This window comes from Macrotis lagotis, chromosome 3 (genome assembly GCF_037893015.1).
Source record: "Macrotis lagotis isolate mMagLag1 chromosome 3, bilby.v1.9.chrom.fasta, whole genome shotgun sequence".
Classification (NCBI taxonomy): Eukaryota; Metazoa; Chordata; class Mammalia; order Peramelemorphia; family Peramelidae; genus Macrotis; species Macrotis lagotis.
In genome coordinates this window covers 237893956-237916378 of record NC_133660.1, presented here as the reverse complement: position 1 = coordinate 237916378, position 22423 = coordinate 237893956, and the positions used below count along the sequence as shown (strand labels likewise).

General features: G+C 39.5%; 1 protein-coding gene and 2 long non-coding RNA genes across 5 annotated transcripts in view; 1 reads left to right on the top strand and 2 right to left on the bottom strand.

Annotated features, from left to right (window-relative positions):
• The window catches only part of LOC141518330 (uncharacterized), a 29050-nt gene extending 11915 nt beyond the window's left edge, over positions 1-17135 (bottom strand). The window contains exons 1-2 of one of the 2 annotated variants that reach the window (XR_012477155.1): positions 16836-17135; positions 13126-13231 (exon numbers count right to left, since the gene is read on the bottom strand). This is a non-coding gene — a long non-coding RNA (uncharacterized LOC141518330). Of the gene's footprint in view, positions 1-13125; positions 13640-16835 lie in introns of those variants that run through there. The other variant, XR_012477154.1, reaches the window with a different exon arrangement.
• Positions 7537-12148, bottom strand: LOC141518324 (uncharacterized). Its single transcript, XR_012477152.1, has 2 exons — positions 8568-12148; positions 7537-7897 (listed from the first exon to the last, which is right to left on the bottom strand). It is a non-coding gene; the product is annotated as an uncharacterized LOC141518324 (long non-coding RNA).
• The window catches only part of DENND2B (DENN domain containing 2B), a 239703-nt gene continuing 233637 nt past the window's right edge, over positions 16358-22423 (top strand). For both annotated transcript variants that reach the window (XM_074230256.1, XM_074230257.1), the window contains exon 1: positions 16358-16635. The gene's annotated coding sequence lies outside the window, so the exon portion shown is untranslated. The remainder of the gene's footprint in view (positions 16636-22423) is intronic.

Here is a 22423-nt window from a genome sequence, read left to right as displayed (position 1 = left end):
TCACCAGTCTAACAATAGTTCCCTAGGTCTTCCTCCAGTTAGTGGTAGGTTTCACTCTTCTTCTTCCTCCCAATCCAAGTGATTCTTTCCTAGGAGGCTTAGCTTGAGGCTTCCACTTCTAATCTGCTTGATCCACAAAAATCTCAATCTGTCTAGCTTTATCCAAATCTCACAATCTTTTTTTAAAATTTTTTGTTTTTTTATTATTTTTTTTTATTAAAGATATTATTTGAGTTTTACAATTTTCTCCCAATCTTGCTTCCCTCCCCCCACCCCCACCCCACAGATAGCACTCCATGGGTCTTTACTTTGTTTCCATGTTTTACCTTGATCCAATTTGGGTGTGATGAGAGAGAAATCATATCCTTAAAGAGAACAGAATTCTCAGAGGTAACCAGATCAGACAATAAGATATCTGGTTTTTTTTTCCCCCAAGTTAAAGGGAATAGTCCTTGTACTTTGTTCAAACTCCACAGCTCCTTATCTGGATACAGATGGCATTCTCCTTTGCAGACAGCCCAAAATTGTTCCCAATTGTTGCACTGATGGAATGAGCAAGTCCTTCAAGGTTGAACACCACCCCCATGTTGCTGTTAGGGTGTACTGTGTTTTTTCTGGTTCTGCTCATCTCACTCAGCATCAGTTCATACAAATCCAGTTGAAGGACATTTACTTGATTTCTAATTCTTTGCCACCACAAACAGGGCTGCTATAAATATTTTTGTACAAGTAATGTTTTTACCCTTTTTCCTCATCTCTTCAGGGTATAGACCCAGTAGTGGTATTTCTGGGTCAAAGGGTAATCTCAAAAGCAATCTTAAAAAAACTTCTAATCCTATCTGGTGAAAAGTTTCTTTGTAGAGGTTCACACCCTATTTGTACTTCTAATTCAGTCCAATGAGTTCAAATCTGACATCAGACACTTGACTGTTTTTAGCTGTGTGACTTAGCTAAAGTGACCACTTAACCTTGATCCCCTCTCATCCTGGGTCATCTCCAGTCTGATGACTGGACTCAAAAGCCTCCAGAGGAGAAAGTAAGGCTGGTAACTTGAAACAGCATCCCCCCTCCCCCCCCATCCAATTCACATAACTTGTCATAGCATCACCTTCCCTGATGCCATAGTACTTTTAGAGAATGAAGGAAAAAGAACCACAGCAGTCACCTGATGAGGGTGCCAAGATAAAATGGGGGGCAGCTAGGTGGCGCAGTGGATAGAGCACTGGCCCTGGAGTCAGGGGTACCTGAGTTCAAATCCGACCTCAGACACTTAATAATTACCTAGCTGTGTGGCCTTGGGCAAGCAAAAACTGAAAAAAAAGAAAAAGATTAAATGGAATGTGTGATTGATTCAGTCAACCTCTAGCTAAACAATGATACAACTGGACCTCTAGAGGGCAAAGGATACACAAGATCCAGATATTATGTCAGGTGATCTTTCATCTTGGCAATAATTTAATCAAGTGGTGCTTCCTAGGGCAATATCTGAATTTGGTCATTTCAGGTTTGGTGTGGCTACCATAGGGTTGTCCCGTGATGATTGCTAGACATTTCCTAAGTAATGTTGGAAGGGGGCATTTTCCTAAGGTGAATCTGATTTCCCATCCCTGATGTCATACATGGATGCTGAAGATGATTTTTACTTGGAGGAGTATCAGTTTCTAGTATGGAAGGTTCCTACCAAATTTCAGAGAAGGTTGGGGTATCAGGCAGGAGGAAGACCATAGCTAGAGGTTACATAGGTTCAGAAAACCATAGTCTGGGGGGATTGCCACAAAGCTTTCTCAAAATCATCCAGTAACAAATTTATTAAATTAATAAGGGACTAATAGTACCTTGTTGTCTTAGTGCTGTTAGTCATCTTTTCTTTTTTTGCTATGCAATGGGATTAAGTGACTTGCCTAAGGTCTCACAGCTAGGTAATTATTAAGTATCTGAGGTCGGATTTGATCTCAGGTCCTCCTGACTCCAGGGCCAGTGCTCTATCCACTGCGCCACCTAGCTGCCCCATCATCTTTTCTTTTCAACAAAAGACTTTTTTCTTAATACCAGACAAATTTCCTCAGGTTCTAAGGGAAAATTCTCTACTGACTCTTTCAAAATTTCAAATTTCTCTACTGACTCTCTTGCCAATTTTCCTCCCGATTTTCATTCTTTTTGTCCATCAGCACAATAGCAGAAGAAACTATTTACTGGTGGTACTATGTCAGAAAAAAAAGCAACTCTCATGAAAATCAGGAAGCTATTTACAAACAGATGGGACATTTTATAATCACATCTGCGTGTTTACTGAAATTGCTCTCTGAAGCTATTTGGTAAAGTCAGATGCTGTGTATCAGAATGCCCACAAGCAAACTGCAGGTGGCAGTTCTGCTGATGCTGCAAGTTGGCAGTGGGATCCACACATGTCCTTTGAATCTTTCTGGATTAGAGCATATCTTCCTTTGTATCTGTGTGTGTGTCTGTGTTTGTGTTTATGTGAGAGAGTGAGTGTGTGGGTGTCCCTAGACAGTTTCAAATTTACATGGTTCTTCTTTGGGTAAAAATTTAATCAACTGGTAGAGTTTTTTTTTTTCCTACCAATCCACACAATGATTACCATTTCAAAAGAAAGTATTATACAGTCATTTTTCTTGTGACTTTAACTATATTAAATATAAGTCTATATTATGTTAATACTTTATCTTCCCCTTTTAAAACATTCTTTTTTTTTTCTTTTTATAAGGCAATGAGGTTAAGTGACTTGCCCAAGATCATGCAGCTAGGTAATTATTATGGGTCTGATATTGGATTTGAACTCAGGTCCTCCTGATTCCAGAGCTAGTGCTCTATCCATTGCATCACCTAACTGTCCCATAAAACATTTCTAAGGTATATTTAAAAATGTATTAACTTTTTTGTTTAAAATGTTCAAAATAGTAATGATAGGGATACAAGGTCCTGTACAAATCATTTTTGCATATGTACCTTGTTCATGTGCCCAATCTGAGTGTACTAACTTAAAAGAAATTTGATAGACATACCTCTGACAGTGGTCTTATATTAAAAATTTCACTTCACAGAAAACCCAGATTTCTAAACTAGATTTCTTTTGAAAGAGGATTAAACTCCTTTTTGGTTGGAAAAAAAATCATTGATACTGACAAAGATGCATTTCTTGATTTAAACTCTTCTCCCTCCCCAGTTCCTCCATTATACTACTTATATTGAAAGAAGTTAGAGAACAGAGCAAAGGAACTAGGGGAAATGGTAATACCACCCCTTTAATTAACTCTAATAACCAAGGGTAAATGGATTGTTGCTGGCTTTGACTGAAGGAAGAAGCCTGGCAACTGGAGAAAAATAGCCTGGAGCTTTTAGTGCCATGTTGGTGTGAAAGCCTACATTCTGTAAATAGACCTCAAGAGAGTGGGGGTGGCCTGATTATTATATGAAAAGAATTCATGTTGAGTTAAAAAAAAAAAAGGAGATTTTATTTAATGTGAATTATGTTGGGAAGACCAAGGTTAAAATAAACTGAGACTGACAACAGTAAATTTTAGTAAGGTAACTTATTGTATATAGATATTTAGTTTCTTTTTTTAAAGAAATTGCTCTTCAGTACAATCTGCACATTACTATGTTTTAAACTTCCTGTCATTAAGCTTTTTATTTTATTTATTTATTTATTTTTAGATTTTTCAAGGCAATGGGGTTAAGTGTCTTGCCCAAGGCCACACAGCTAGGTAATTATTAAATGTCTGAGGCCACATTTGAACTCAGGTACTCCTGACTCCAGGCCCAGTGCTCTATCCACTGTGCCACCTAGCTGCCCCGATTAAGTTTTTTAAAAGATTGTTGGCATTTTTTATCTTTCTTAAAATAGATTTTATTGATCTTTTGTTTTTTCATTATCTACATTTAAAATTTCATTCCTCACCAATCCTATCCCAGAAAACCATATCATGTAATAAAGAATTTTAAAAACTCTACAAAATTTTTGTTGCTCAATCCATTTACATTATTGTAACTATATATATTATTTTCCTGGTTCTGTTTATTTTGCTTCAGTTCATATAAGCCTTTCCATGATTGTCTGACTACCTCCTATTATTTTCTTTAGTATAATAACAGTCACTTATATTCCTATACCATAATTTGTTTAACCATTCCTCAACCAAAGGACAAGCTACTTGATTTCTACTCCTTTGCTACTACAAAAGTGTTGCTCTAAATATTCTGTTATAGATGAGGTTGTTCTTTTTGTCACTGATCTCTTTGGGGTATGTCTAGCTGTGGAATTTCTGGACCAGAGGGTATGAATATTTTAGTCAATCTTTTTGCATAATCCCAAATTGCTTTCCAGAATGGTTAGGTCAATTTAAATTCCTTTGACAATGTGTTGGTGTGCTCATATTTTTCTTCTAATATTGACTATTTCAATTTGTGGTTATCTTTTCCAATTTTCTGAATATGAGATCAAATTTTAAAGTTGTTTTTATCTGCTTTTTTTTAATTATCAGTGATTGCCTTCTCATAGTTGCTAATAGTCTACAATTGTTACCAGAATGATTTGTTCATATCCTTTGACCTACATTTTTCTTTAATATTTGTTCATAGATATTAGAATGTAGAACTTCCTCTTCATAATTAAAAAGGGGAAAGTATTATAGTGCTTCTTGTGATATACATTGGGGAGACAAAGACATGTTCAGTAGCCTCATTATCCTGCAAGTTTGCTTCAGCCCTTGGTACTCAATTCCTCATTAGCATCTTAAACACTCTCTGCCCCTCTAATTGGAGAGCAGAAGCAAAGAACTCCTCCCAAAGCCTCCATTTAAGAAGGGTGCCCTGGACAGCCAACCCTTTATTTCCCACCCTGCTACATTTTTTTTTTTTTTTAGGTTTTTGCAAGGCAAATGGGGTTAAGTGGCTTGCCCAAGGCCACACAGCTAGGTAATTATTAAGTGTCTGAGATAGAATTTGAACCCAGTTACTCCTGACTCCAGGGCCGGTGCTTTATCCACTAGGCCACCTAGCCACCCCAACCCTGCTACATTCTTTTAGATTTCATCATTCATCTAATTCTTTCTCCTTTCCCTGGTTTTTCAGTCTCATGTTGTGTGTTGTCTTCCATCATTAAACTGTAAACTTCTTGAGGGCAAGGGAAAACCTTTTTTTTTTTTGTATTTGAGCCTCCATTGCTAAGTACAGAAACTGGCACATAATAAGAACCTAATAAATGTTTATTGAATAACTGACAGATTGTTTTTCCTTTCCAAAAGTTTGCACTCTATTCTTTTTAAGCCCCAAATCATGCTAATCTAGCTAGTGACTAGAGGAATTGATAACCTGTTTTCGGCAAACCCTAATTGGAGGCAAATTAGCTAGGAAAGCGGCATTTGTAAACCTAATCCTATAAACTCATTCTAGTTAACATCATATTTTCTGATCTGCATTTAGAAAGAAATTCTTTCCCTTTTCCAACTTCAACCCAACAAAAGAATAACAAACACTTCAAATTAGTTTGTCTTTTAAAAATTCAACATAATTGATAAGTTTAGTTTTTAATTATATTTATTTCCAAATATATTCTTTCCATCTCTCCTGCCAGAGACCCATCCCTGAAAAAAGAATAAAAAAAGGAAGTGGGAGGGGAAGTGCAGCTTGGCAAAACTGAGTTTGGTAGAATGTGCCATATTTCATACTCATCATACCCCATCTCTGTGAAGAAGAAAAGCATATATTTTTTTCATCTCTTTAGTGCCAAGCTAGGTTATTCTAACTATACAACATTTCATTTCTTCGTTGTTATTCTTTCTATTTATATTGTTGTACTATGAAAAAATTTCCTCCCTATCTTTCCTTACTTCATTAACATTATCTGTTCTTCCCAAGCTTCTACAAATTCTTCAATTAATTGTTTCTTGGTACAGAAATGCTCCATTATATTCATGCAATTTGTTTAACCATTCCTCAGTCAATGGACATTGACTTTGTTTCCATTTCCTCATTAGCTTTTCAGTCTGACTCATTCAACATACTTTCATTTTTTCATATAATCTCTACCTGAATGCTCATTTCAGGATATTCATGTCCCATTCCTTATCATCAATTGTCTCTTCCCTTATTTCCACTCATTTTAACCTTATTCTGAAAATCCCAATTCCATCTCTACTCATCTTTTCTGCTGTGCTCCCTAGAATTCCTGGTCTGTAATTAATACCCTTTATTTTATCTTGAACCTTTCTTAAAATTTATGTTTTTTAGCACTCACCAAGGCCTGACTCTCCTGTTGAAATTATATGTTCCTGACCAAACATTCCAGTACTGGTTGGACTTTCACTCATTCCCTTCATTCCATGGTCATGGGGGTTATATGCTTCTTATTACTGCTTTCTGATTCACCCTCTACTAATATTCCTCAGAAATTTCTGTTTTGATGTTCAACTATTAAAATTTATCACCCAATCTAGATCCTGGTGACCATTACCTATTGCCTCCCTCTTCCCAAGATATTTTCCATCTTTCTTAATACCTGGTTTGCAATCTTTCACTCTACTCCCTATTCTTACCTTCCTAGTAATGACTTCAGTGTACGTGTGGATGCTTCCTTAAATGTCCCAGTTTCCAAATGACTCAGTTTCTTGTGGTCTTGAATGTTGCTTAACCTTTATTTGCCTCAGTTTCCTTATCTGTAGAATGGGAATAATACCTAACTCCAAAGTAGCTGTGAGGATCAAATAAGATAATTGTAAAGCACTTGGGCAAGTGTCTGACATATTTATATATGTTAACTAATATCATGATTATTATTACTATCGTTGTTCTTCCCACTGTGACCTCTCACCCTTGTACCCTTTAGTTCTCTCTTGGGCTATCACCTCTGTGCTGGCTACCATCTCTCCCTCTTCTATTTTAGCACATGTTCAATGCTCAATAAAAACTTGTTATTTGTTGACTGGAGCACTACTTTGGTGAATCTATTCAATTTTATACTGTCCTTTACATTCAAATACCTCACTCTCTTGTCCTGTTTCTGATTGCATCTTGCCAAAAAATCAACCCTGTATTACTCCAACATCCACTGTCTTCATACCTATTCTTATACTAAACCAACCTAGAGAGAAGTCATAAAACAATGGTAACTGAGCTCACTACAAATGTCATATAAATTCAACTAGACCTTTACTAAATCAAGATAATTCTTTCAAACCTTAATCAGTTTGATACTCTAATCACTGTAGTGACTATTCCAAACCTTTTCATCCCTTCTCCAGCATCTCAGCTGAAGACCTTTCCTCATACTTGACCCAAAACATTCATCTCACACCATTCAAACGTTTTTCTCTATTATGTTTCCTTCATTCCTGTCTCAACAGGAAGAAGTAGCCCTTTATGACAAGGTAAAACATTTTACATTCATCCTTATTTGTGTCATGGTCAAGGTGCCAAGAAACCTTGTAGCTTTTCCAGTAGATTGTACCACCATCTTCCCCACCTTTTCTATAATCTTTCCTGTAGGATTATATATGTAGTTTGCCAGATAAATGATCCTTGATTGTAAGCTTTTATTTCTTTTGGAGTATCATATTCTAATCTCTCTTCTCCTTTATAGTGGCAGCTGTTAAGTGTGATCCTTTATTGTGGTTCTCAATATTTGAAGGTCTTCTTTCTTCCTTCCTGTAGTAGTTTATCTTTGACCTGGATGCTCTGGATTGTGTGCTGTTCATTTGATGTTTCATTTTGAGGTTTCTTTCTAGGGTCATCAATGGATTCTTTCTCTATCTGCTTTGTCCTTTGGTTCTAAAAATTTGGGGAGGTTTTCACTTAAAATTTATTAAAATTTATCTTCTAGACTTTTTTCTGGTCACAGCTTCCATTTAATCCAGTAATTGTTGGAATGCCTCTTCTTGACCTTGACAATGACAACAATATTCTTTTATACTTGGTGATCTTGTCAGTTATGGAGACTCAATTATTATTTCTAAATATCCTGTCCTAATCTCTCAAATGAGTTCTGGTTTTGTCTTACCAACAGACTTTTGGACATTTTGAATTGGATATCCTATAGGCATTTCAAACATATCCCAAAACAGAACATATCTTTCTCTTCCCATTCCCTTCCCCACTCAGCCATTCCCTCTTTTGAACTTTCATGTCACTCTAAGGATCTCCACCATTCTCCCAGGTATTCAAACTCATAAGCCACTGTGTCATCCTTTACTCCTCATTTACATTCACCCCGATGTATTCAGTCTTTTGCCAAATCTTGTCCTTTCTACCTTCATAATATCTCTTCTAAAGGTCCCCTTCTCTCCAATCACTACTTGGTGGAAGCCCTCATCAACTTCTTGTTTGAGTGATTGCTGTAGCTTTATGTTTGATCTTCCTACCTGGTCTTACCCTTCTCTAGTCTCTACTTAAGTACTAAAGATTAGGTCCAACCACTATTCAACAAATTCCAGTGACTCCCTATTGCCTTCAGGGATATTTATAAAGTAATCTTTTCAGCATTTAATCCCATCCTAGCTTTCCAGTCCTGTTACTCCCCTCCAATACTCTACAATTTGGGAAGACTGGCTTACTTGCTGGTTTTTTCACATGATATTCCATCTCCACTCCAGTGCCTTTTCACTGGCTGTCCTCCATGTCTAAAATGATCTTTCTCTTCACCTCTCCTTCCTGATTCCTTGGCCTTCTTGATCTTGGTTTTCTTTAAGACTTAGCTCAAATCCAACCTTCTGCAAAAGACCTTTCCTGATCACATCCATAGCCACTGTGCTTTTCCTTTGAGATTATCTCCCATTTGCACTCTGTATATCCTATAAATATATGTTGATTGTTTTGACTCCTATTAGAATGTGAGTTCCATGAGGGCAGGGATTCTTTTTGCCATTCTATCATAATATTAAAGGTAAAGAACTAAACAGCTTAATTCCACATCCCTTAAACTTGAAAATATTAATAGACCCTCAACTATAATTATGGTGTTGTGGCTTCTCAGAAATATAAATATAATAGTTGCGTATTTACATGGAATATATTATAGTTACATTCACATAGTGTCTAAGCTTCTGTTTTCAGAAAACATTAAAAAAATTGATTTGGCTAATTAAAATTAATAGTGAGGAAATGGCTTAGAGATAGAAGAGGTGGAAGAGAGGATGAAACAAAAAAGAGTCAGACAAGGTAACTAGATAAAGTATGTTAGTAAGCATTTATTATATACTAAGCATTCTGTAAACCCTGGGAATACAAATACCAGCAAATGGAAACCCAGTCTCTGCCTTAAAGAAATTATATTTTAATAGGGAAAAACCATATATAAGAGAGAGTTGAAAAGAATGAGGGGCATGGTAGAGCTATGATCTGAGCATCATAAGCTGGTTCAGGTTTGAAGAGAGCATGAGGGTTCTTTGGGTGCTTTCTTAAATGGTGGTTCAGAGAGGTGAACAAAGGGGTTGTAGAAGTGGATCCTCTCCAGATTAAATATGGATGTTGATGATCAAGATGAACATTTTTATCAATAACTTGTATAAAGACATGGATGGCATGCTCCTTAAATTTGTGGATGAAACCCATCTGTGTGTGTATTGGGGGAGTCTAGCTAACAAACTGTATAACTGGGTCCATGAAAAATCTCAGCAGGCCCAAGCACTGAGTTAAATCTAATAAGATGAAGGTCAATAGAAATAAATGTGAAAATCTTATACTTGGCTTCCAATCAACCTCACAAATACAGGATGAGCAAGGCAGGGTTAGATAGAAGTTTATTTGAGAAAGATCCAGAGTTTTACTGGCCTGAAAACTCAATATGAATTGACAGTGAGCTATGGCTGCCAGAGATGTGAGCGTAACCTTAGGGTGCATTGAGAGACATAACCTTCAGGACTAATGAGATGACACTGTCTCTGCCCTGTCCTGGTCATAGCACATCTGCAGTATTGGGTTCAGTTCTGAGTGACACAAATTAGGAGGGATTTTTACAAGCTGGAGAGTGTTCAGAGTGGGGCAACTAAGATAGTGAAAGGTTTTGAGTCCATGCCATATATGAATTGGTATATGGAATAGGGGAATATTTAGACTGGAAAGGAGAGAACTCCGAGAGCATCTGATAGCTGTGCTTAAGTAATTGAAGGGTTTTCATCATATGGAAAAGTGATTCAGCTTTGTTGCATCTGGTCTCAAAAGTAGAAGTAGGATCTGTTCATGAAAGTTGTGGAAAATCAAAATTAGGTTTGATGCCAGGAGAAGCTTCCTAAATAATTGGATCTGTCATACTAAGTAGAATGGACTACTCTGGGAGGTGCTGGAGATTTTCTTCTTGGGAGGTCTTAAAGCAAAAGCTGGATGATGACTTGTGAGATATGGTGGAGTGTGGATTCCATTTGGAGTAGGAGTAGGAATAAATGGTTTCCAAACTTTCTTCCAACTTCAAATGATGTGATTCTGAGAAACCCTGTTTGGAAACCATGGTTTTGAGGTATTTGAATAGTTGCTTGTTGAAGAAATATACCCCCAAATTTTTAGTCTTTATTAACTTGAATATAACTAAATAAGAGACAGAGAGCATTATGAACTGCACAATGGATAATTGTGATTATATTAAATCAAAGAGTTTTTGCACAAACAAAATCAATGCAACCAAGATTTTCCTTTTTCTTTGCCATTTATCTTTTCACAGAATAGGAGACTTTCCACTTGACATGGGGCTGTTGTTGCTGAAATTCAATTAAAGTAGTTGATTTTCTAGTGCTGATATTTAGTGACCATTGTGCAGAAAGGCTATCTTTCTATTCATTTTTTTTTAGGGAGTAAAGTAGAGGTAGAGGAAAGCAGAAATTGGGAACAATTTTTACAGAAACTGAGCCTGATAAAGACCTCAATTCTCAAATATATAGAGAATGGAGTCAAATTAATAAGAATACAAGTCATTTCTCAATTGATAAAGACCAAAGCAGTTTTCAGATGAAGATTTCAAAACTATCTAGTCATATGAAAATGCTCTAAATCACTACTGATTAGAAAAATGCAAATTAAAATAAATCTGAAGTACCATTTCACCTCTAGCAGATTGGCTAATATGACAGAAAAGGAAAGTAATAAATGTTTGAGGGATACTAATGCACTGTTGGTAGAATTTTGAACTCTGGAAAGCAATTTGAAACTATTCTCAAAACTGTGCATACCCTTTGATCCAGAAATACCACTACTAAAGTCAGTATCCTAAAAGTGGGAAAAGGCCGTATATGTACAAAAATATTTATGGCAATTCTTTTTTTTTTTTTGGTGGTAGAGAATTGGAAATTGAAGGGATTTCCATCAATTGGGGAATGATTGAACATGTTGCGGTATATGACTGTAAGGAACACTATTGCACTATAAGAAATGATGACTAGATGAATTTCAGAAAAAGCTGACAAAAAAAACTGATGCAAAGTGAAATGAATAGAATCAGGAGAACATTGTATTTTTTTTGTTTTTTTTAGTTTTTGCAAGGCAAATTGTTTAAGTGGCTTGCCCAAGGTCACACAGCTAGGTAATTATTAAGTGTCTGAGGCCGCATTTGAACTCAGGTATTCTTGACTCCAGGGTTGGTGCTCTATCCACTGTGTCACCTAGCTGCCCCTCAGGAGAACATTGTAAATAGTAATAGCAACATTGTGTGATGATCAACTGAATGATGTAGGTATTCTCTGCATTACAATGAACTAAGACAGTTCCAGAGTCTCATAATGAAAAATACTATCCACCTCCAGAGGAAAAAACTGATGGTATCTGAATGAAGATCAAAGCATACTATTTCCACTTCCTTTATTTATTTGTTTTTTTTATCTTGGTCTGTTTTTTTTTTTAGGTTTTTTTTTTTTGCAAGACAAATGGGGTTAATGTGGCCCAAGGCCACACAGCGAGGTAATTAAGTGTCTGAGGCCACTGTGCCACCTAGCTGCCCCTTGGTCTGTTTTTTATTTTATAACATGATGAATATGGAAATATGTTTTGCATGATTATACACATATAATATCAAATTGCTTATCATCTTGGGGAGAGGGAGGGAAGGAGGGAAAAATTTGGTACTTAAATTTTTTCAAAAAGTAAATGCTAAAAATTGTCTTTATATGTAATTTGGAGAAAATAAAAATAAAAACAACACTAATCAATTAAACATAACTTAAATCACTATTTATTATTATTTAAAAATTTCAAGCTATTAAAGTTTAAATTTGCACTCAAGAATGTCTGATTTCATCAGTGGATATTTCTTCTTCTGATATGCATAATAGCTTTTTCTGACTTAATAGCTGTAGATGGTTTGCTGTAACTGAAAAAAATCTATCATCTGCCGTTGAACTCATTTCAACTGGCTTTCATGCAGCAGACACAGAGCCTGGAACCAGGCCCATACTTAGAGACTTAACAGTTTGATAGGACCTGCCAGAGCTTGTCCTCTAGCAGCTTAGCCTCTGAGTGTCTCCTGTGGACACAATGAGGAGGCACTAGAGCAAAGATTTATTGAAAAATATACATAAATATATATTACACACACACACACACACACACACACACACACACACACACACACCCCATATTATTGTTGTTGTTTGTCCTTTGTTCCAGTGGAAGACCACGACATCAGAGAGGTGATGCCATGACAAGCACATGAAATGAATTTGAGTGAGGAGGGGCTGGGCAAAGTCGCCAGCCTCACTTTCTTCTCTGGGGTCATCTACAGATATGGATTAGGATGACTGGAGATGGACATGGATGCAAGGCAAACAGAGTTAAATGACTTGTCCAGGGTTAAGTATCTGAGAATGGATTTGAACTCAGGTCTTCTGACTCCAGGGCTAGTGCTCTATCCATTTAGCTTCCACATGCTGCCTATATATATATATATATATATATATATATATATACATATATATATATATACATATATAGATAGATAGATATAGACATAGATATATAGATATAAATATATTTGTAACATATTTATAAAAATATATATACATATATTTCATATAATAAATTCAGACGTTTATACAGAATAGTTGTTATAAAAGATGTAGGTGATGTAATGAACCTCAGATGACTTCAGAGGCAGGAGGACACTAGCTTGCTGGCCTTGGTCAAGTCACTTACCTTCCTGATGACCCAGGAAATTTTTTTAAGTCCATAAGCTGGTACAATCTGCCTTACTGGAGATAGTTTCCTCATTCAAAGTTCCCCATACTGGTGAGTCAAAGATCTGGAGGGAAAATGTAGTTATAAACATTGTTTAAATGTGTTTGTGTGTTTGTATGTATGTAAAAATTCTCTAAATTAGACTTCAGAAACCACATTTCTCTTATAGTTATATAGTGTTTGCAAGATCCTTCTTTGGCAATTTGCTAAATGTTTCTTATGGCTGTTACATACAAATTGCAGCGAATTTCAACAATGGTTAAAAGAACACACCAGGGGTAGCTAGGTGGCATAGTGGATAAAGCACTGGCCCTGGGGTCAGGAGTACCTGGGTTCAAATCCGGTCTCAGACACTTAATAATTACCTAGCTGTGTGGCCTTGGGCAAGCCACTTAACCCCATTTGCCTTGCAAAAACCTAAAAACAAAACAAAACAAAAAAACAAAAAAAAGAACACAGCAAATTTTGTGACATCTTTCTAAGATCAGACAATTAGATAAAGAACTTTCTGTCTTCATAAAATTGTCCAACTTTGTTATTTTTATTGTTTAGGTGTCTCAGTTGTGTTCAAGTTTTGGGGACCCTATCTGGAGTTTTTGTGGCAAAGATACTGAAGTGGCAAATGTACTGGAATGGTTTGATATTTCCTTTTCCAGCTCTTTTTACATATGAGGAAACTAAGGCAAACAGGGTTCAGTGACTTGCCCAGAAGTCACAATGCTAATAAATATCTGAGGTAAGATTTGAACTCAGGTCTTCTTGATTCTGGACCTGTTGTTTTATCTACTGCATCAACTAGCTGCCCAGTGTTGCTATTAGTTGAGATTTGATTTGAGGTAAAACATTTTAAAAATTTTATTGAAGTTTAATTTCTGAAGAAGACCATAAGTCATGAGATTTCTTTCTTTTTTAAAGAGGTGGCTTTGCCTATATGAACATTTATATCTCATTATCAGCCTCTCACTTGACTTTTATATTGAGTTGTACTGGTAGCCAGTTAAGAAATCACACTGATGATGATGATGTTTGTCTTTCATTCTTGAAGAAGACCATGACATCAGGGAGGTGATGCCATGAATTGGATTTGAGTGAGGGGTTGCTGTGCTAAATCACCAGCCTCACTTTCTCCTCCAGACTCATCTGGATCCAGTAGTTAGATGTGGATCAAGAGGACTAGAGATGGCCCTGGATGTGAGGCAATCAGGGTTAAGTGACACATTAGTGTCAAGTGTCTGAGGTTGGATTTGAACTCCTGTCCTCCTGACTCCAAGATCAGTGCTCTAGCCTTTGAGCCTCCTGCTCACTAGAAGACATCTTGCAGGCTTCTGTGAAGTTGGTCATCTTGACAGATGTCAGCTCTAGGATGAATAGGTCACCTCCTAATCTACAAATGCCAGTAGCTTCTTGTTACCTGCAGGCTCAAATAGAAATTCCTCAGTCTGACTTTTAAAGCTCTTTCTTGCCCAGTTTCCTCCCACTTTTTCAGTCTTCTTTTTCCTCTCTCCATATAATCTAGTGATTTTACTTCTTTACTGTTCCTCATACAAGACACCCTATCTTCCTTCTCTGTACATTTTTTGCTTACTATTCCCCATGCCCTGAATATTCTTCCTTCTCTTGGCTGCCTCTTGGCTTTCCTGATAAAACAGACTTAGTTTTGGGGAATGGGAACTTAGGAAACTCCTTCAAGGAACCTTTCCACTTCCAGGATATGGATGTCTCATGATGGTGATTTTCTGAAGTTCCCCATGAAACAGTTTTCTGTTTGATGTGGTGGTAGAAGCTAAGCAATTTAGCATTTGAAAGACTAAGACGTTTGCTCAAAGTTGGAACAGGCTTAAGGAAAGTTTATCCCAAATAGGATTCAGCTCCTCATCTCCTATGTGAAATGAAACTGCAGCCCTGCGAGGGTTTATTAGGATTAGTCTTTTTTCAGATTGCTTCCAAAATTTCACATCCTTGTAGCAGGTTCCTCGATGACCCCTTGGTTTCATTGAATCTAGAACTAATACAACTTCTCCAGGACTTGACTGCATTTTCACACAGTTGCCACCATGGTATTGCTGGCACTTCTGCCCACCTGGAGTGAAGGCCCCTTGGACCTTGAGTAAGGCAAGGAATTATAAAGGGTTAATGCAAAAACCATTTTTTTTTATTGCTCTTTCATTGGTAAGGGGGAAAAATAGATGTAATCTCCTTGGTTCCTGCCACTATTCTTATTTGATCATGAATTAGTTAAATTATTTCCAGCATGTATCTTAAGGTCTCCATCATTTTTGATGCAGACTCTGCAGCTGAGTAAATACTTCTTCAGGAAACCTGACAGTGGAATTGGCTTGGGCTTTGAAAATGCCCTGGCCTCAGCTCGTGCTCTTTTTTATTCTCTGCTTGTTCGTTCCTTGCCAATGGAACTAGGTTTGTGAAATTCCAGACAATGTTCCTTGTCACAAGGAGATAGTAAGATCCATTTGCAAGAAGTTATCGGCAGGGAGGGAGAGGTTTCTTTCTTATTTGTCTTGTCCCCCAAACATTCTGTCTAGGTTGCAAGATTCTCTGACATCTGCTTCATCCTCTCGTCTTTAGTATGGCTTCTGCAAAATTGCATCCATCCTTTGATTCAGACTTCTGGCTCATTCCCAGTAGACCATTGCTTATTATTAAATGACGTTCTGGGGAGGTCTGGGTTTTGCATAATGTGTTTAGAATTCGTTCTTTAGAGCTTCCAGGACTGGCTTGGTCCCTCCCTTGGTCTCCCCCCAGGGACCTCTGTTCCCTGGTGGTTCTGAATGAACTGCTCCAGGTAAGGTTGGGTAGTGGGCCCTTCTAAAGGCCCTCCTCCTTATGGGCCTATGCCAGCCTCCCTGAGACGCGGGGCTAGAAGAAAGGAGAGCTCTTTGAGGCTTGCTTGGAGGCAAGCTCGCTGCTCAGACAGCTTTTCCCAGACTCTCCCAGCTCACGCATACCAGCAAAGTCCCTTTTTTCCTTCAATGATTGAAACCATCTGGACTTCAGGAGGGTCACGTGTGCGTGTGAGAAAATGACATAAAGTTTCAGCCTTTCTTGTTTTCCGCTGCTCCAAGGGAACTGAGGAGGGAAGGAGCGCAGGGCACCCAGCCCTGCAGCCCCCCGGGCCCCCCTCTCTCATCCCCCTCTCCATCAGCAGCCCCCCACCCCGCCTGCCTCTGGCACCCTTTCCGGCTCTGCATCCCGGCTCCCTGCACACACCCCTCCTCGGGTCCCGGGCCGCCTCCCTCGGGCTCCCCGCCCCCCGCCCCCCAGTTCTCCCCTCCTCCCCTCCGCCCCGGGCTGCTGGGTCTCGGGCAGAGGCACACCTCCTCCACGCCCCACTCCCTCCAAGTCTGCTCGGGGCTCTGCTCGCTGCCCCCAGTCCAGGCTGCCGCCGGGGGTGCGGATGCCCGAGCCGGGGGCTGCCCGGGCTCTGGAGGCGCTTCTGCGGATGGCCCCGAGGTGAGTGCCCCCGGGGCCGGGGAGGGGGCGCGGGGCGCGGCCTGGAGGGGAGGGGGCCCCCCGGGGCCCCCCGCCCGCCGCTCCTTTCTTCCCAGGCTGCGGGGCCCGCTCTGGCCCGCGGGGTCCGGGGAGCTCCTGGCGGCCGCGGGCCCCGAGGCTTCTCCCAGCGGGTGATCCTCCCGGGCTGCCCCTGCTCTTACCTGGGGGACCCCATCCCTCGCCCCGGGGTGGCGGCTGCCTGGTCCTCAGGGGGCCTGGGGAGGGGGCCAGGTGTGACCGCGCAGCGCTCCGTTATCCACGCGGGTTTCTTCCCCCTCCGGCTGGCGTCCACCTTGGCCGGGAGGGACGCGAGGCTGCCCAGGCCCTGCCTCTGGGACAGGCTTGGAGCCCTTAGTCCGGGCCGCCCCAGCCCCGGCCCGAGGGTCCATTTTGGTTAGGAGCTGGCTGAGCGGCTAGCCTCCCTCCTCCCCGCCTCCCCATGCAAGGCACAGAGCCGGAGATCTGGCCTCATCTAAGGGGACCTCCCTGGGAGACTCCAGAGGGCGGCTTGGACCTTGGACCATGTTGCGCTGTCGCCTCTGCAGGATGCTCCTTGGACGGCAACATCCCTCGGAGGGACGAGGAAGGCAGTGGTTAGAGAGGGTTTGGGCAGGGGTGATAAACCATGGGCCGTTTTAAAGACATCAGCCTCGAGCCCGCCAGCAAATAGCTTGCTTTGGGTTTCAAAAACCTAAGAAGTTTCTGGGCCATCTGTAAAGCAAAAAAAAAAAAAAAAAAAAAAAAGCTTTGGAAATATTCCTCTTTTGAAGGAGATTCTTTCTGAATTCTGTCTAAAGAGAGTAAATCCTATCATTTATGGAAATTAGGTGGTGATACTTAGAAAGGGATAATCCCACATTCGGATTTAGGGCAGATTTTTGACACTCATGGTCTCCCAGGTGAAAGAACCTAACAACAGCTGTCATTTCTCGCGACATGAGGGATTAGATTTAGAAGATCTTTACCATTCTCTAGGGATTGTTCTTTAGATGTATATCACTGACAAACATTGAGTACTTGCTGTATACTCTATGCATAAGGCCCTGCTCCTGCCCTTGGAGAAGTTTGCAGCAGCTCAGGAGCTCATTATGCCTTCTGTTGGAATACTCAGTAAGCTTCCTCATCTATAAAAGAGGATTTAACTGAAGTTCCTTTTAGCTTTAAATGCTATTATTTTAAGCATAAAGGGAAAAGGGGAAAGTTATAGGCCTGGGAAGATGCCGGGCACTTTGCTCCATGCTTTCCAAATCTCATATCATCTGATCCTCACAACAACCTGGGAGGTAGGTGAAATTATCATTCTTCTCAACCAGAGGTCATGGGGCTTGCTTAGGATCACACAACTAGTAAGTATCTGAAGCTGTATTTGAACCCAAATGTTCCTGTTTCTAGTGCCCAGACTGCCTCATAGAGCTCATTGGATGGTCATGGAAAGCTTTGTGGAGGTAGGATTTGAATTGGCCCTGGAAAGAAGACCTAGACAAGAGAAAAGGAGGTTGGGAGGATATCCTAAGTCTGTGAAATGGTTCGACCAAAAGCAGGAAGGTAACTGGCATATTCTTGCAATTATACAGAGGAACTGAGAGAATCGACAGAGGCTAGTATCAAATTAAAGAAGGATCCTGAGTGTTTCTGGCTAAGAAGTTTAGGTTTAATCTAGGCAATGGGGATCTGGTGAAAGTTTTTGATAAGAGAGTGGGGTTCTGAAGATGGGGGGGACTGAAGAAGTGCTGTGCATGAACCCATAAGTAATATATGAGATCAATATACCTGAAACTGAGCAAATGAATGTCAGACCCAGATGATTTTAGCACCTTTCCCTTCTTTTACCCCTGTACAATGCTTGGCCCTCTGGTAAAGAGCTACTCTATGGCTACATAGACCAGTGAGGTAGGAGTAGAAACAGAATGTGCTTATTGAAAGAACCAAACACAGTGGCTCTTGTTTGTTCTTTATGTTTGCAAAATGTTTCATCGTCCTTGATGAAAGTTCTTTTTTTCCTAACAACCCTGGGAGGTACTGATCAATAATCACATGAGGTCATAAGTTGACCAAGATGTCTCTTCTGGGGTCAGAGACTGGGTTACCATTCGGGTTCCAGACTGTGGGTCTACCTGAGGTGCCTAGTTTTTTCAGAGATTCTCTTATCTTAAAATCTGGCATCTTAATTTAAGGCATTTTGATAATTGATAATTGATTATCCAAGATGAATTAAGAAGTTTGTCATAATAATGAATCTAATTGAAATGAAAATCTCAATCTAACCTTAAGTTTTACTTTGGGGACCATTAGGGTTCCATGGAAGAACAATCCTGGTAGACCCATTATTTAAGAAATGCTGTTGTTATCTCTCTAAACTTTCTAATAACTAAGATTTATATAGCATATTTAAGATGGGCAAAATGTTTTATGGATTTCATGTGCATGGTCGTGCTGAGAGGTGGGGACCACAGACCTGATTATCTTCATTTTAAACATGAAGAAGCCCTGCCTTAGGGAGGTTAAATGACGTCATCCATGGAGATGTGGGAGGATTCCTATCTCCAGGAATCACACCATGCTACCTTTTGTTACTTTTTTGCATACTAGAGATGTGCAGAAAAGGGATTGTTTATTTCTGGCTCAAATGCATTCCCATGACCTCTGGTCCTCTGTAGATAAGAGGACAAGGGAGTAATGAACAGTCCTGACACACAATGTGATCTAAAGAACCCTGAACCAGAAGGTGGGCTCTCCAGAGTCTAGCCCTGATCTTACTCCTAACTAGCTATATGATCTTGAAGAAATTATTTCCCCTTTGTGAGCCTTGATTTCTTCATTTATGGATTAAGAAACTGGATAGAATGATCTCCATGGGCCCCTTCCAGTGTGAATATCCTATATTTTTAGAATTCCTTTGACCTAAATCCCCCCCCCCCCCCCTTAATGTAGTTTATATTATTGTTTTGGGCAACCACAGAGCCTTTTCCTCTGGACTTGGGAGTTTCTGAAGGTTTGGGTGCAAGAGAAGAATGGATTAAGGCCGGGATCACTCTAATCCGGGACCAAAGAAAAGAGGGCACAAGAGGTGTTATGTGAGATGCCCCAGAATGTCCTTGCCACCACAGTACAAGGATCAAGCTCATAAATAGTAATTTTCCCTTCTCTTTTATATTGCTGATAGATTCACCTCACAGAAGTGTTTTTCCCCTCTCTGTCCAAGAGACTATGAGTCCAGGTGATGATTACTTCAGAGTGCTTTGTTTTCCTTGGAAAACTTCTGTCATATAAGAGAGGCAGCCCTGGCTGGAAGGAATAGGCTATGGACTTGACTTCATAGGCAAATGTGTGTGAAGATTGGAGCCTATTTAGGGACTGGGTTGCTGTGTGATGGACCTGAATCAGCAAAAAGGTGTTTGCCTGGACATACTACCTTTTCTCATTTTGGAGTTGATGAATGAAGGACTGGCCCAGAAGTCCATCATTACCTCTGGTGTATTTTGTTGTGAGACTGAAAGGAAAACATACTTTGATTTGCTTTCAAGGAGCATGTGACAGTGTCCATAATTTTGTGTGGCATTTTTTAAAAAGAGGTTTCCTATGAGAATGCTCTTGAATTGGGTTTCTAAAAGAGACATCAACAACTCTGCTACTTGAGTTTCCTAAATGTTTGGTTGCATGTTTTTGGTATGATATCCGCAGTTTGCATTTTTTATACTTTGGAGCAGTCAATTTTATGATTTATTAGAGGGATAACTTGGGTTTCTTAAGTTGTTTAAGAACTTAGAAAAATAGAACTAGAATAGATCTCTTACGTCTCTGATATAATCTATTGCAATTGAGGAACCTTGGACTCTTGAACCCAGACTAACCCTAATCTATTTTTAAATTGTTCCCAAGAGGGAAATTCTATAGCCTACCCAAGGAAAGACTTTGCATCATTCCTGGAGAGAAAATTGGAGTTTTTACTCTTTCAACAACAGAAACTTAGCTAGCTTGGGTTTTCTTTTGCTCTGTTCACCCTTGAATGTCTCCCTGGGTTGAAAGGGACTTCTATTGATAGGGATACAAGCCACCCAGAATCTAAAAAACATCAAAAGATCCCCCAGCAGTGTGAGTTTCCAAAATAGGGAATAAATCACTATCGTCTCCTGGTCTCCTGAATAGTGAGATTTAACAAATAATACATACTGAGCCTATTACTCCTTGGCTTTTCCTCTCAGCTAAACAAGATGAGTTTTCCCAGTCTCTCTTTATAGGTCATGCTTATAGACCTGTGATTATTCTTGTTACTCTTGTTTATGTTTTATGCAGGAAGTCAGATATGCAGGCAATTAGAGTCTTCAGTTGGAAGGGGACATTTTGAAGTGAAATGAGTTTGTTTTTTTAATACAAATTTCAAGAATGAGCAATTACACTAAATCTGAGGATATTTTGAAAGTTTTTCACTAAAAACTTTTATTAAGGTTTCCAAGTGTTTAAAAACTTTATTTCTTTGAAGCTACATGGAAGCTACATGGAGCTTTGGAGCCCCATTCCATGTCTTCCACAAACTGTTCTAGTGACCCTGGACAAGTCATTTAACTATCTCAGTGCTCCCAGTACTCTAACACTACCTGTATGTAACAGGAAAGTGACTGAGGTATATCAATTGAGGGAGCTCCTTACCATCTTCATATACACAGATGATATCCCAATTGGGTTGACTTTTTTTTTAATTGCTTCTGTGGAATGAAGTTTTTTTTTTCTTTTTTCTTTTAGTTTTTGCAAGGCAATGGGGTTAAATGGCCAAGGCCACACAGCTAGGTAATTATTAAATGTCTGAGGCCTGCTTTGAACTCAGGTACTCCTGATTCCAGGGCTGGTGCTCTATCCACCGAGCCACCTAGTTGCCCCTGGACTGAACTTTTGAAACTCACTAAGTTTAACTAAGTTACTCTCATACCAGCAATCTAGAAATCATCTGATTAAATCCTGGTATTCTAGAGAATATTTTTGGGTTGGCTCTCATTTAACCCTGTGTTAATATAAAAGAAGCAGATTCTTCTTCTGTGGCGCCCCCCCCCCCCCGAAATAACTGGACTGGGGCTTCTTGGGCTCTTATGGTAGTCTTTTTTATTTTTAGTAGTTTCCTAGTTTTCATTCCATTGTCCATTTTGAATGGGCAAGAGTCAGAGCAGCTAAGGTGGGACAGCAGATTGAGAGTTTGGAGGACTTGGGTTTGATTTTGAATCTGGGTCTGCCCTTGGTTAGCTGGGTGGCTGACTTTGGTCAGGTTATTCCTTTCTGGACTTTGATTTCCTCTTTTGTCACAATGAAGGAATTGGATCTGAGTATTTATTTCTAAGGTCCCTCCAGGATAATTTTTAGGGTTTTGTGTTCCAGAGTGGCCAAATATGGCATAGTAGAACATTGAATTTGAAGTCTAGAACTCTATATTCCAAGCTGGTTTTGTTACTTCCTACTTGTGAGTTCTCCGGCAAGTCACAACCTTTCTTGTCTTCAGTTTCCTCAAACTGTAAACTGAGCAGGTCGGATGAGGTGGCCTTGATTGTTCCTTCCATCTCTAAATCTATGATCCTGTAAACTTCCAACTTTAAGTCTTAAATTTGAATTCACATATTTATACCTAAAAATTGACTCCTCCTCACTCCAAGTCCTCAAACCCACCCAGGAGGCTAACTGATCTGTGTCTGTATATGTGCCAAACCCACTACCTAGGTTAAACTTAATTTAGTCCCCCAGGGAAGAACCCTGTATGAGTGAGGAT